General features: G+C 45.9%; 1 long non-coding RNA gene across 1 annotated transcript; it reads left to right on the forward strand.

Moving 5' to 3' along the window:
• The first annotated feature begins 501 nt into the window (after positions 1 to 501).
• LOC146428633 (uncharacterized) lies at positions 502 to 9,424 on the forward strand. Its single transcript, XR_014855906.1, has 3 exons — positions 502 to 732; positions 5,094 to 5,230; positions 9,050 to 9,424. It is a non-coding gene; the product is annotated as an uncharacterized LOC146428633 (long non-coding RNA).
• The last annotated feature ends 5,115 nt before the right edge of the window (positions 9,425 to 14,539 follow it).

Genomic DNA, 14,539 nt, shown 5'->3' on the forward strand with positions numbered 1-14,539 from the left:
GCAGGCAGTGAGCAGGACCCTGGGGAAGCTCAGGTCACTCCACACGTGCCTGTGAGGACCTGGCCTCGATGGGTTTGGAAAGAGAAAGGCGATGGCACATGTCAGGCAGATTAGAAGGTGACAAATAGATGGACAGGCAGGCAGACTGACTGCCTTTAAATAGTCTTCATATTTTTGCCATGACATCTGTCTGTGAGGGTTTAAATTATGAGCCTTACTTACAGCTTTGAAGGAATTTAAAATGCCTAAATCCCTGTTAAAAACTAAACTAACAAAGCTTGGCTGGATACTGCACTTTTAATCCAAAAATGAAAGCAGTGCATTGGATTTGAAGGGCTACAGAGCTCTCATGGAAATATCCTGCAAACACTGAGCCCCAGCTAATGATCAGCCTGCTAGAGAAATGGTTTGGTGTCAGATTCAGATCCTGGATGAAGTGAGTCCATCAAAACTACCCCCTCCTTCTGAGTGAGGGATCAGAGACTGGATGTGCAGTTTGTCCTGTATCAAGACACCTCCCAAGCAGTAACTGAGATATTGAGGACCCAGATGCCAGCAGGGATATAGGAGAAATCATTTAGCTGCCTCTCACCCCAGGGAGTGGAGTGAGAGAGCAACAAGTGCCAGAGTTAAAACCTTCCAGCAGGACCAGCTGCTGCTGCCCCACAGCAAACCACCAAACACCCCATGAGCTCTGCTCCCCCATGCCCTGACAAAAGGAGAACATGTCAGGTGAGGCAGCTTCCCAAACCTTTGGAAAAACCCTTCTGTAGATGATAAAACCCCAGAGAACACCTCCAGTTCCTGCTGGTCTTTATTTATCATCCTCTTTAAGACAGACAGATGGGTTAACTTCCACCTTCCCATGCTGAGCGCATCCCGCTGTTTGCAGAACTGCACTGCTCCCAGGCAAGCCCCAAACTTCCCAACTCCTAGCCAAAAGCTGAAGCACGGCCAGAGCACGAGCACCCTGACAGCACGGCAGCTGTGACACTGCTGTCACCCTGCCACCGCCTGCACCCACACCCTGCCCTGCCTGCGGGAGAGGAAGCTCCAGCCTGCCTCCCCCAGAACTGCTGTGCTCTGAGGGGGATCTGCAGAGCTGGCTCTGCCTAGGAGGGTGAAGAGGGGATGGGATCCAGCTTGGCAGCGGGGGTGACACATGGGAACATCCTGGCCATGGGGACTTCCCCACCGGAGGAACACGTTCACTGCCAGATGCAGTGCCTGCTCCCCATCCAGCCCGCAGCTGGATCTCATTGCCGGGGGAAAAGCTTCTGCCTCCTGACTATTCTGTTTATTCTGCTAAAGACCATAATCATTCTGCTGTTTGGGTTTGTTTGGGAAGGGTTTTTTTTAGCAGGCTCCTATTTTTGTGCATTCATGTGCTGCGCTCCCTCTGCTGGCTGGCTCGCTTGGGCTGGGAAAGGAATCATGGAATCTTAGAATCCCACAATGGTTTGGGTTGGAAGGGACCTTAAAGGTCATCTTGTTCCAACCCCTTGCCATGGGCAAGGACACTTTCCACTAGACCAGGCTGCTCCAAGCCCCATCCAACCCAGCCTTGAAAACTTCCAAGGGTGGGGAAGGGAAAAAACAAATCCCTGCTCTTACTGCCTGTGAAAAGTCACATCACAAACCCTTCCCAGGCCCTGACTCACTGACTGTGAGTGTTAAGACCTGAGAGTGGCATTCATGTGCCAGCTTCACTCCTCAGGGCCTGGGTAAGCAGAGCCTTGTCAACAGAGAGAAAGGTGTTTGATAAAATTCAGCCAATCTTTGTTAAGGGTGGAGAAATTCTCGTGCTTGAAAGTCACATCAGCAAAGAGACAGGTTTGTACTCCTGATGGTTTAGAGCTGTGGTGTTCAAAGCCCCTCAGCACAAGTAATTACACCCAGCAAAAATATGAAAGCAGATCTTGAAAATCTTGATGACAGAAAACCTCCTGAAGGGCAGGAAGTATCTTGTGAGGAGAAACAAGGAGATGCTTCCACAAGGAGTCCTACCAAGCCCCTTCAGACAACATTTCTCATACACAGAATAGCTATTGGGAGCCTTGGAGCTGTCCTTCCCCTTCTGGAAAGCTGGTGGATGGGATTAGCCCGGGGTCCTGCAGCATTCACAGTGCTACTTTCATCATCAGAGGAGCAGAGAAATCTTTTGATGGACATTAACCTAAGAGCAGGGAGTTTTTCATCAACCCTATTCAGTAGGCAAGCCAAGAAACAGTAAGGGCTCTCAAAATCAGCCAAATAAAAGGCAAGACAACCCCCTGTATAGATACTTTTTTGCTAAAACTATTAATAAACATCACACATTGCGTCAATCTCTGAAGGTCAAAGCAATCTTTTTCCCGAGTGGAAGCTCTTAATGGAGGTTTTTGAGCTGCATTTTATGTCTAAATGTGCTTCTTTAATGAGTGCAATTTTACATCTGCTCGGGTAAAGCGCCTTGTTGTACATTTGCTTTCTTCCGGGGTTTTATTACACCTGTTTGGCTGATGATGCCCAGCCAAAAGAAATGAAAGATGCTGGGAAATAAAAATGGAGTTCCTGAAAGTGTTTGTCTTCATAATAAATGTATTAAAAAAAAAAAAAAAAAACTAAACCAAAACAGGCAGCATGCTTCAGTACCTGTTTACTGGTGTTTCATTGTACACCTTTTCTTCATATAAAAAAGTATTTAAGCACAAAAAAAGATTTAATGATTCTGCTAGACAAGCTGTGACATGAAAAGGGAAAACAAGATGCCTGTGAACTGCCCATGCTGGTGACACCAAGGCCCTGAGGGCTCCCTGCACTGCTCTGAAGCAAAGGAGGGGAGTGGGGGAGTGAGGATGGGAGCAGAAGGATAACCCTGAGGGAAAACACCCCTCTGGGGCTAGAGCAGCTGCTCCAACCTGTGCTGGGCTGGGCTGGCCAGGAGCTGTTAGTGCTGTGTCCCTCCATCTGTGATTTCTCCCAAGCGTTCCTGGGGAAGAAAAAAAAAAACAAAACATCATTTAAAACATCTAAATAAATATATTTAAGGTCTGTTTCTTCAGCATCCATGAGAAATGTGGTGTTTGAACCCAAACATCTGCTACTGGACTTGTTCTCAGCCTGAATCAACAGCTGGGCCTGTGAGGATCCCTGTGGTTGGCTCCAGCAACATGTTAGTTACAGAGGTTTTCCAGGGAGCTTTGCTGGGTTTTGATTTTTTTGAGTCTTATCATGTTTTATTTAGGAGATGTACTTACTATAAAGGATTTGTGAGCTAGAAGGGACTTTTTGCTGTCAAGAGCAGCATCACAAAAATTGGTTTTCTGCAGCTCTCATACCTTATTCCCTTTGTGTTATTGGTAATTATGTAATGTCAAAAGAACCTTAAGCAGAAGATGTAGGAAGAAATAATCTCTGCTCCCCAAACCTACTGTTCCGAGTCACAGAAACAACAGTGAGTGACAGGTGGCAAGAGACAGATGGGGAGAAGGCTAAAAGAGATCTCTAATTCTATCAGTTTAATGAGTTCTTTCCTTATCAGCTTCAGCCCTTGTCCAGATCTGTTAAGTGGTTTTTCTTAGAGATAGAATGACTATGAATTAGCGTGTGGCAGCTCCTTTTGTTACACAACTGAGCAGATTTTCAACAGTTCAGACTCCGAACAGCCGAGCTGCTCTCAAAGCCTGGCTGCTCAAGGAAGCACTCAGACAGCAGCTGAGCTCTGCTGAGCATCCACCCTTGTGCAGGGCCAGGCTGTGGGCTCTTCCACCCACCCAGGCAATACTCAGGACCTCCCAGGCTGCCTGCAAGGGGTTTTTGGGGGAAATCCGTCTTTCCTTCATTTCCATCTGGGAGAGCAGTGCACTGCACTGAACCAATCCTTGCTTTCCACTCTTCTGCCCAGGGAAGGCATCTGTGGGGATAACCTTGGCCCCAGGGCTCTTTGATAACTTCTGTGTAGAACAAGGACCTCTCTTGTCTCATTTTTACCACCATGAAAACCTGTGTTGTTTCACCTTGGACCACAGGAATACCAGGGGTCAGCCTCTGCTTGGGAAACTGGATAAACACTAAACCCCAGTGTGCAACCATTTATAGACTTTAATTCTCACAAAGGCCACTTCCAGCAGCAAAGAGAAACCTTGAAACTAAAAAAGCCAAACAGCAGGTGGACCTTGTTTGTTAGGCAAGGGTAGGTTTTTCTTCAGCATGTTTAGAATTCTGTTGGGGTTTATAAACTGCAAATTTAAAATGTGACTACATTTATTCCTCCTTGTCTCGTGCGAAATATTTTCTCACTGATGAAAAAGCTGCTGCTTGCTTTGCTACAGAAGTCAGGGATTGAAGCCATGTTTTGCCTGGAAGACAAAGGCACAGAAAACACATTTCTGAGGATAGGTAGGGCAGGTGCCACTGAAGCAGGGACCCTTTGAGCCACACAGCTGAGAGGTGGGGTTTTTCCTTCTGACATCCATCCCTCTGATGCTTAGGTGACAGCAGGAAAAATATATTTCAGTTTTGTAGCAGGAGCTGACAGAATTGATGCATTACTGCATTCAGAGATTTAATACACATGAACAGGCTCTGCTAGATCTGCCCTGACTCTGATTAAATTAAATACTGTGGAGTCAGTCTCCTGAATTTCTGTTCACAAGTAACAAACAGCGTGGAGGTGGGAACCTGCATTTTGTTATAGGTTCACCAATATAATGTTGCAATGAACCACTTATGAGCAAGCCTTATGAGTAAGTATTTCACTCTGAGTTTGGATTTTTTTAAGGGCTCTGATAGAAATTTAAGATTTTTCAGCTTCACATATCTACTGATCTGAACTCAACTGCTTAAAAGCTGTGTAGATTAGCTGAAAAGAATCTTGAGTTTTATTAACTACACAGGAAAAGAAGCACAGACTTAGTCTCTGTGCAGAAATACACAGGCACCTTCAGTGAATATATGCCAAATAGATATCTATATATAGATGTATACATATATATATACACACAAATTTTGTAGGTGCACCCCTATTTATTACTTTAGTGCACAGTTATTTTTAAGTGCATTCAAATCTGTGGCAAATGAGTGTCTAGAACAGAAAGTGTTTTCATTCACAGCAGCAGCAGCAGTCACGCAAGGCCATCTGCTGAGAAACCACCTCCTGCACCTCCTCTGGAGCAAAGAGCCGTGCTGCTGCCTTTGAACCTGCACACCACATCAAGAGGGAGAGGAAAATAACACGCCGAGGCCCTCGGTAAACATGGATTATCTTGTTTGCTGTAATCACTTTGAAATGGCCAAGGCAGCCTCCAGTTCGCCAGGAGTCAAGTGCTTTGCCCTGTTTCTATAATAACAGCTCCTCATGCACTGCCTGCTTCCCACTCGATGTGTCCTGAGTCGAGCAGGACTCTCAGGAGGTGGGGCTTTCACCAGACAGCTCGGGAAGGCTTCACAAGTTTCAGTTCCTGAGCAGGTTTTGTAAGAACAGCATGCCAAAGCGAGAGGGGATGGAGCTGTTTTGGGGTGTTTGACCAGGAGCTGCACACTGAGCTCCCCAAATTGCTCATCCCTGTGGTTTCTCCAAGGCATGGGAGGCAGGAGCAGCTCAGGGGGTGTTAACTGGCAGGAACACCAACTGTCCATGTGAATCCAACACGTCTGGCATCCCCCTTGCAGCGCTCAATGTCATCCTCAAAACCACTTCCTCCTTCTCGGCAGCACATCCTGTGTGATTTCCTGCCTTGTTTTGTAAGAGCAGCACAAATGAAAGGATTCCTCATTTATAGAAAGCCTTTCTCTGTCTTTAGCAGCTTTTCTTTCAAATCTACTTACTAAATCCCTCTTTAAAGCATTTTTCTACCAGGTTTTGTTTATTTTCCTTTTTTTTTCCTTCTTCTTTTCTTTTCCTGTGGAATTCAGAGTATTTTTTCTCTACAGTCAAAATCCTTTTCCTGACTCTTTACTGTTTTGTTGGATTTTGGATTTTTTAAATATAATTATTGCTAACACAGGAGCCCTAAGATTCACTATTTCTGTTACAAAACATCCAGCACAGCAAAGTTTTTAGCTCATGCACAGGAACAAATTTTTCACTGAAATCACTTACTGATCTTAATAACCATAAACATCGCTGGCTTCAGTTCAAATAGAAAATAATTTCCTTTCCATCCTCATCCAAAATCCACCGTGAAGAGCTAATGTGTTCAGAGTAATTTGCATGCACTGTGCACCACTCCCACTGTGGTTGGGGTGCCACTCCCTCCCACAGGAACGCAAACTGCTGACTCAAAGCCTGAGACCCAACTTTAACACTGCTTTGATGGATCCTAAGTTGAGATAAGTTGGAATCTTCTGGCAGCTTCTGAAAAGGAGTTTTGGCAGAAATTTAACCTCCTGTACACTAAATTAGATTATTTTAGTCTCAATTAAACCACTGCCCACCTTCCAGTGTGTGTTACAAACCCTACAAACACCCTAAACTTTCTTCTTTTCTAATAATACATGGATTAAATCAATTTACCTTCCTGCTAGTTTTGTTCATCAGGGTACAGCTCAATGTAATGAGAACGCAGCTGTGCCAAAGGCAGACTGCTTGCACTCCATGATATTCCTCTGCTCAGAACATGTTATTCTCCGTGGCTTGCTGGCTTCTCTGCTCAGAGTCAAACCCATTTACTCAGTCTCTCTCGTTATTAAGAACATTGCCCATGTAATAAACCCAAGGATCTGTGCAGCACGGACAAATTCAAGGCTTGTTTGCACCACGGGGATCAAACACATTTGTTCCTCCTGACCAGCAGCATTTCCTGTGATAATAATAGTTTCTGGTTACCATAGGCTGCCGCATATTTATTACAAATTCAGCTTCTGAGAACAAAACGAGTGTACCTCGGGCTGCCCTTCGTGTGAAATTTGACAGGTTTGGTTCACATGATGTGGTGAAAACAACCTCAGCTCCCAGAGTTCATTCATGGGTTTCTACTGACTCTGCCTGTGACTTTCACCTCACCACATTTCAGCCATAATATCTGTGTTTAATCCACCCTGAGTATAATTTTCACTTGTGGCCACCTTGTTTTAACCTGCAGTCAGCTGTGTTTTACACTGAGGGCTGGACCCAGGAGCTGAGCTGCAGGGTTTATTCTGGAATACTGCTGAGACTCCAAGGAACCTGAGTCAGGAGCAGCAGGATAAATTCAACAGCAGTTTCTGTTCCACACAGACTGTTTTCAGAAGCTGTTGACCTCACCCTGCCTGTCTGGGCTTCTCTGTCGTGGTGACACCCTGCCTGTGAGCCCCCTGGGTCTGTGTCACAGTGCTCCCCAGCTGCTGTGCCTGCTGCAGGTGTTGGCAGCAGCAGCAGCAAGGGATGAGCAGAAGAACTCCCTGAGTCCCAGTTTTAATGTGGCTGCTGAGTTTGCGATCTTTAGTCAGCTAATTACTGTTTGTGGCCTCAGTAAAATGAAGATTGTGCTACTTGGGATGTTCCCAGGCCTTTTACAAGGATCCCTTGGTTAATGTTTGTGGAAGGTTAGAATATATATGATGCTTTTTCAGCAATATATATGTGTAAACATGTATATAAACTTTTTTTTTTGCTTTGCTTTTTAGGATCCATCAAAGAAGTATTGGGATTTCTTGATCTCCTACGGGTTGTACCTTCTCCATTGCTTTCAGGCAGGAGCAAAGCACACAAGAGGCAGCATCTTAGTGCTTTTTATACTTGGCAAGAGCGTGGCAGCCCCTCGTGGCTTTGACTCATGCCCTCAGCTCACACTGCAGCTGGGACAGCCCCTGGCGACCTCAGCACTTGGCCTGGGGTTGAGCCACAGTTCCAGGAATGCTGCCTGGCCTGGCTTCCCCACTGCTCTGAACTGGGGAGCTGTGCTCACTTACCCTGCCCAGCACCTGCCCACCCCATTCCTTCCTTAGATTTTGGGTTGGTTTCAATTCCTGCCTCGGGACTGAGGAGGGATGAACCTCTCAGGATGCACTTGACAAGCTGAATGGCCCGAGCTGCTCAAACAGAACACCAGCCATGGCAGACTTTCCCTGTGATCCCTGAACATTTCCAATCTTCCTGTTTTATGGTGCAGGTGAAATTATTCCCTGTTAATTGTGTGCTTCTGCTGCAGATATTCTGCTTCCACCCAGGGAGAGATTTTCTCAGAACTGGCAAACATTGTTCTTTAGCCACCTGAATTGGACTTTGAATCTCACAAGTGGCAGGGACTAAGTACACTGTGCCTGTAATGCCCCATCTGTCTTCTCTGAAGCTGCACTGAGCACAGCCAGAGGACCTTTGGGCCCATGAAACCTGAACTAAAAATAGTAATTACTGGGAAACAAAGGGGACAACCTGACCCCGCAGCTGGCAGCCTCAGTACAGCAAGCAGTGATATGTAATTGCCTGCATATTTCTAAACTACACTTGAGAGCAGCTTCCAGGAGCTCCCTAATAGAGATCCACCCACAGCTCTACCAGATGGTTCTTTCTTGCAGGAGAGAGAGCTCCTTGGAATTGCCAGTCCCCATCCCAAATACAGACTAGGCTTTTGGCATATTGCAGCTCAACTACTGCAAAATATCCCAAGTGGACCAGACTTGACTCTATTCCCTGACAGCAGAGGATTTGAAGAGAAGAGTGAAGCTCTAAATAACCCCGATGAAAGAAGACTGGGTCACTATAAGGGTGATGCTCTATGTGGTGGTAGAAATCCCAGAGTAGATCAGGGTCCTGTATTATTTGGCAGTGAATAGATCTTCTTGCAGAGAAAATGGGCATAGTACAAAATTACAAAGATTTGAATTTGTGAGGGCTAAAGGACAGGGCAGCATCAAAGCCACAAGCAAGTTGTCCATCTTCTCAGCCTGACAGGAATACTTTTATTCACTGGCTGTACTAAAGGAGCTATTGACACCCTAAATTAGTACTAATGTCAGTTGACCTCTCCTATCCACTCCCTTGGCCAATACAATACACTTGTATTTTATTGTGGAACTCATACCAGCTAACTCAAAAAAACTCTGTCTTCATACACAAATAACATTCTTCCTCTCTTTTTCCCTTTAGGTTGCTTTGCAGCTCACAGCTGCAATAAAGATAACTTCAAGACAGAGAGACTCACACACACAGAGGATTATTCCTAAACCAAGTTATATGGTGTTTGCAGAGCTCACTGCTGAGAAAATGAACTCCAGGCTGGCCTCCCACACCTTCATGGTGGAGAACAGTTACTTCCCAAGTCAAGCCTAGCACAGGTAAAGAGCAAAAGAAAGAGGCTGGGTTTGTCAAGCTGCTCAGAGCTGCAGAAGCTCAAAATCACCTTGAAACCTGAGATTCTGCTCTCAGGATCTGAGACCAAGTTAGCCATCAGAGGATCTCTCAGCAGGCATCAGGCTGCAGCAGTGAGAGGCAGGGCTAATGAATGCAGTGTATCAATCAGACTGGTTCAGCCTATCCCAAAATGTCACTTTTCGGATGGTCTCTGCATGATTAGGACCAGGAAGACCAGAAATAAAAAAGACATTTCATTTTACACAGTGTGCTCAAGTTTATCCACTGCTTTTCATGGGGGACACCCTGGAATCTAACCCTCTAAACTGAGGGGAAACATTCCAATGATTATCACAAATCTTTGCATTCTTTTGCTTTGAGTAAGAGAAGAAACAAAATTCGCAATGGAAGTTTGTACCACAATTCTATGGTCCCTTATGCCAGGGTTGAGCACGAATGGATCATTTAGCAGGACAAATTCAATCCAGATCATGCCTGGGCACACAATGACGTTTCTGTTGGATTAGCCAGAGCACATAACACGGCGTTTGTGCTGGCTGGGTGCCGGCAGCAGGAATAAAGACAATATCTAATCTGGCAGAAAGCCTACCAATACAGACTTCGTGGCATAACTTCTTGAACAATTTTGAATGGGATCAGTGCTTTGGGTTGTGTGGTCTAGGATTTTGTACCCAAGAGTCCTAGAGCCTGGTTTCCTGTTTCATCAAACTACGACCATTTTTGCTGTGCTTGTGTTTCTCCATAAAATTTTCTCTTATTCTGGGAGAACCTTATCCTATTTGAGTCCTTGTTGCAATATCTGATGGTGCTGTACTATATGCAATATGTATTCAGGATCTCCCTCACAACAGCCTTTCACAGTTGCTCCTGCAGATTTGTGTGTGCATGTAATTGTGTGTAAATTCTGCAGAACAAACATCCCAGCTGTTTGCTCGCCTGGGCCAATGGATGCCCACAAGCTGTGACTGGTTTGTGCTGCCCACGCAGCCATGGGAACCATCAGTGCTGGCCTCTCAATCCACCTCTGTAATGGTCATTAGTGAGATCTGATTTCTGAAGGCACCTTCTTCTCCATGTCTCCCTGCTGCAGAACTCGGTTGGAAAGGCTGTGCTCACTCTCATTCCCGGAAGGTGCTGTTTTCTAAGAAAACTGACGGAGTGCCAGGCTGTCATTCCCTGAGGAACTTGGAGGAATCTGCTCTCCGAGCTGTTTTACCTGCTGACACTTCACATCCAGTCAGTTTTACCAGACTAATCCCTCTAATTTACGGCCACAGGCTGGAGTTTGTGTAGTCTTTGGGAGAAAACTTGTACTGGAAAAGTTGCTTATTTTAGAACCCACAGCCTCAAGGAAGATATTTTCCCCTAATCCTAAACTAAATGATATCATACTTGGCTAGTGCTGTAACCATGGTACTGAAGTTATTTATGACTCTGAAATTAATGCTATAGTTAGCAACACTGGAACAGGGTTTCTTCTATGCTACTGTCCAAGTGCTTCCCTCCCCCAGCCCAAGGCTACACTGGAAAGCAAGACAGAGTGTCTCCAGAGGGTCTTTAATTTGCAGTAAACAATGTCAGCCTTTGCTGATTTCCAAAACTTGGCAACACACAAGTGGATATGTACAAAGATGCGTCTTCTAAGCAAAACAAAGCACTTGGCTGTGTTTTTATTGATCTTGTTTTGTGAGGAGATTTATTTGGGTTTTGTTTGTTTTAGTTCTTAAAGTAAATGTTAATTTCTGTGAAAGGACCTGGAACTCCAGTGCGCAGAGCCAGGGCTGGCAGGAGGAGGGAGAGCTTAGCTGGACACTTCTCATCAGCTCCAGCATCAGGGAATCACCACCAGGAGGGCAGAGAGGAGAGGTCAGCTCTGTGACACTGGGACACTCTGAAAGTCACCTCCTGGAAATGGCTAGCCTGTGTATACAAGATATCTGGGGACCAAACCAACATTATCCCAGCCTGATCCCTCTGCAAAGAAATCCCAGAGAAAGTTGGGAAGAATCCAGCAAAGTAGAACAGAGGAAACACAGAAAACCATGCAATGCCAAATCCCTCCCGGTCAAAGATCAGGCAGCTCCCTGCTTCCACAGGGAAGATCCCAGTCAGGAATACTCATGGCCATGTCCTGAGGGTCATTTGACAGCCTGGGGACCCAGACACCTCTCTGCTCCTGGAGGGGACTCGTGCCAGCAGCAGTAGCTTCTGCATGCCTTACCCAGTGCATCACCTCTCAGTCAGGGAATGAAGAGAACCATAAAACAAGACTGCAATAAAAGCACTGAAATAGAAACACAGAGGGCAAAATGCAAACAAGAAAAAAACAAGAAAACAAGGAGAAAAAAAAAAAGGAAAAGAAAACAGAGAAGAAAGGAGAGACAGAGCCATGAAGTATGAAGATTTGATGGGATCCTGCTCTGGGATGCAAGGGCAACCCATCCCCTGATTGATTTTTTTTTTTTTTTAATTGTTTGAGTTATTAAGCCTGAGGTACAGATACAGCACAGCATTGTTGGACACTTCTACCACTACCACACTACCATTTGATGTAACAGTCTGACTTCATGTTGGATCTGCACCCTGGATTAACCTTTTTATGCTTCCTCTGAACAGCAGTTAACAGAGCAGTCTAATTCTGCTTATGCCAAGGAGGATCCAAGTCATTACTCCCCAGTTTAGGACTTTCCAGATACTCTGGCCTTGGGCCCAATCTGATTTACAAGTTGATGGAAGAAACTCTCAAGGCCTTCACTGAGAAGTAGATAAGGCATTCTGGGAAAATTTATTGGGTGAGAATGTAGCATTTATTTGGGGTTTCAGTTTTATTTTGGTTTACAGTCTAAACTTCCAATTCCCAGAGCCACGATTCTCCCATTGCCTTCATGGGATTTATAGTGGAGTCACTTGACCGGGTTTTGCTATGTCTAACTTGTTTCTTTATTTTTTCCTTTTAAAATTTTTTCTCCTTTTGACCACAGGCAAAGGAAATAAATCATCTGACATCGTGCCAGCAAACTGCCATAGGCACTTTGAGACTGGAGGAGTTTCTCCTGCCCCTAAAGAGCATTAAAAAAAAACTGGCTGATAACTTGGACGGGGTTCAGGTATGTTTGTGCACATACCAGCAGTTAAACTTATTTCTTTTACTATCTTATCTGTCCATTTCTGGTTTTAAAGGGGAGGAAGTTTGGCAGGCAAGTTACTCTTGGAATGCACTCAGTAAACCATGGGCAAGAGAAGTGAAGAGCACAAACAGAAATAACCATAGGTACAGCAGCTGGGAGCCTGACTGCTGGCTTCTATTCCTGGCTTTACCCATGACTCAGTTGGTGACCTTAGAAAGCCACTTCACCCCTCCATTCTCCAGCTTTCTCACAGGCAAAATCACCCATCCCACACAGGGTCACCCCAGGCAGGTGGACCCTGTGTCTTCCAGATGGGTGTTTTTGTAGGAAAAACCCCATCCTGCTCCCTGTGCCAGCCCCAGGCCCTTCCACCACGCAGGGTCAGGACGTGGTGCCTCCCTCCCCGAGGGGAGCTGGCAGCTTTAATCGAGTGCATTTTGCGAAGGAAAAGCACTATAACAAAATGCTGCTAATTTTAGCGTGACAGCACACAACACATTCCTGCTCTGGACAGAGCTCTGCTATCAGCCAACTTAATTATCCACTACCTTTGCCCAGTTCCCTCCTTATTAATTGTGTCCAAAGCGCTCAGCAAAGCCAATTTGCTGCTTGCTCTCCATTTCTCCTTCTGCAAGACCAATTCCTTGACAGCTGGACCGTGAGACTGCTGCTCTGGGCTGGTTCTGCTCCCCCTCCTGTGCTTCTTCCCCCCCAGCAGTTGTAAACATGTCTCTCCACTTTGTTCCTGCCCGCCTGGAGCAGATTCCTGGGATGCTAATGCCAGACACAGCCCCGCTCTGGGACGAGCAGTGCCATGGTTGGGGCAGGATGGAGCTGTGCCGGGATCCTGCAAACACCCCGCAATGGGTCGCTGGAAAAGCAGAGTCAGTTTTTGGAGGAAAGGCTTTTTACTGGCGCTTGGGAATTCTTGTGCCACTCGGTTGGAAGGATGTCCCTCCATGCATCTCAACCCCATGGGGTACAGCCAGGGGGATCACAGGAAAGCTGAAATAAAACTTCGAGAGCCCACGGACACTCCTAGCCCCTCTGTGTGCATCGGGAGCAGCAGCCGCACAAAGGCATCCTGGATCAATCTAATTTCTGTATAAAAACAGGAAACTGCCGCTACCTTCGCCAGAGCAGAGGGAGAGCTGCACGTCTTGAATCTCACTGAGAAAAGGGGCAGGGGAAGGAGCAAACAGCTCCCTTCCTCTTATCCCGGAGCATGTCAGGAAGAGGACACATCAGTCAGTTTGTTCTTGGGATATTTTCAAGTCTGTCCCCAAGATGGGTCTTAGAAAACAGTGGGAAGGTTTCAGGGCTCAGACCAGACAGGCTCAGATCTCTCCTATCAGCTAGTTCCAGCGGGAGAAGCAGAGGTGGGGATTGGCACAAGGCAGGGCAGGGGTGACTCCCCAAAATACCCTGGGAATTTCATCTGGGACCTCTGGTTTAAGTTCAGTTTGGGCTTAAGGCAGCTGAACCCCAGTGCACCTTCTCTGAGAGTTATTAGTGACCTGGAGGAAATGAATCCTCACACACAAGCCTGCCTGCCCTCCCCTCCTCCTCCAGCTCTCACAGCAGGGAAAGCCAAGACTGATTCAAGACTGAGCAAAAATAAACCCTTTCCCTTCACAAACGGTGCTTCCCACACTGAACCAGGCTTTGTGAGGCAGAGGGGAAGGCTCTTACTTCTGACACTTTTAGTTCTGCAGTGAAAATATCTTAAGAGTGCAGGGATGTCAAAGAATACCTTGCCTCTGCCCTACATCTATTACAGAAAGAAGAGGGGAAAGTGAGAAAATATCTATCTTGCAACTTCTTTATTCCCCTGGATTGAGGGAAATTTACTATCACACCTTGGGAACTCACATCTGATCCAATATCTTCTCATGGCACAGCAACCTGCTCTCCTTTACTCCATCATCTCACCAGATCTTAGTGATACAAAATGCCAATAGAAATCCTGCAGCTGGATTGTGTTTGCTCCAGAATTGCAGGCATGTGAATCAGGCTGTAATCAAAGCTCTACCTATTTCAGTGTCAATGAAATCAATGAGAAATAGGGATTGCATGGTGTTAAACCAAAAACCACATACAAACATCATTGTTCTGCATGTCAGAATTGTTTTCATCT

Source organism: Lichenostomus cassidix, chromosome 20 (genome assembly GCF_008360975.1).
Source record: "Lichenostomus cassidix isolate B80296 chromosome 20, HeHo_3.0, whole genome shotgun sequence".
Classification (NCBI taxonomy): Eukaryota; Metazoa; Chordata; class Aves; order Passeriformes; family Meliphagidae; genus Lichenostomus; species Lichenostomus cassidix.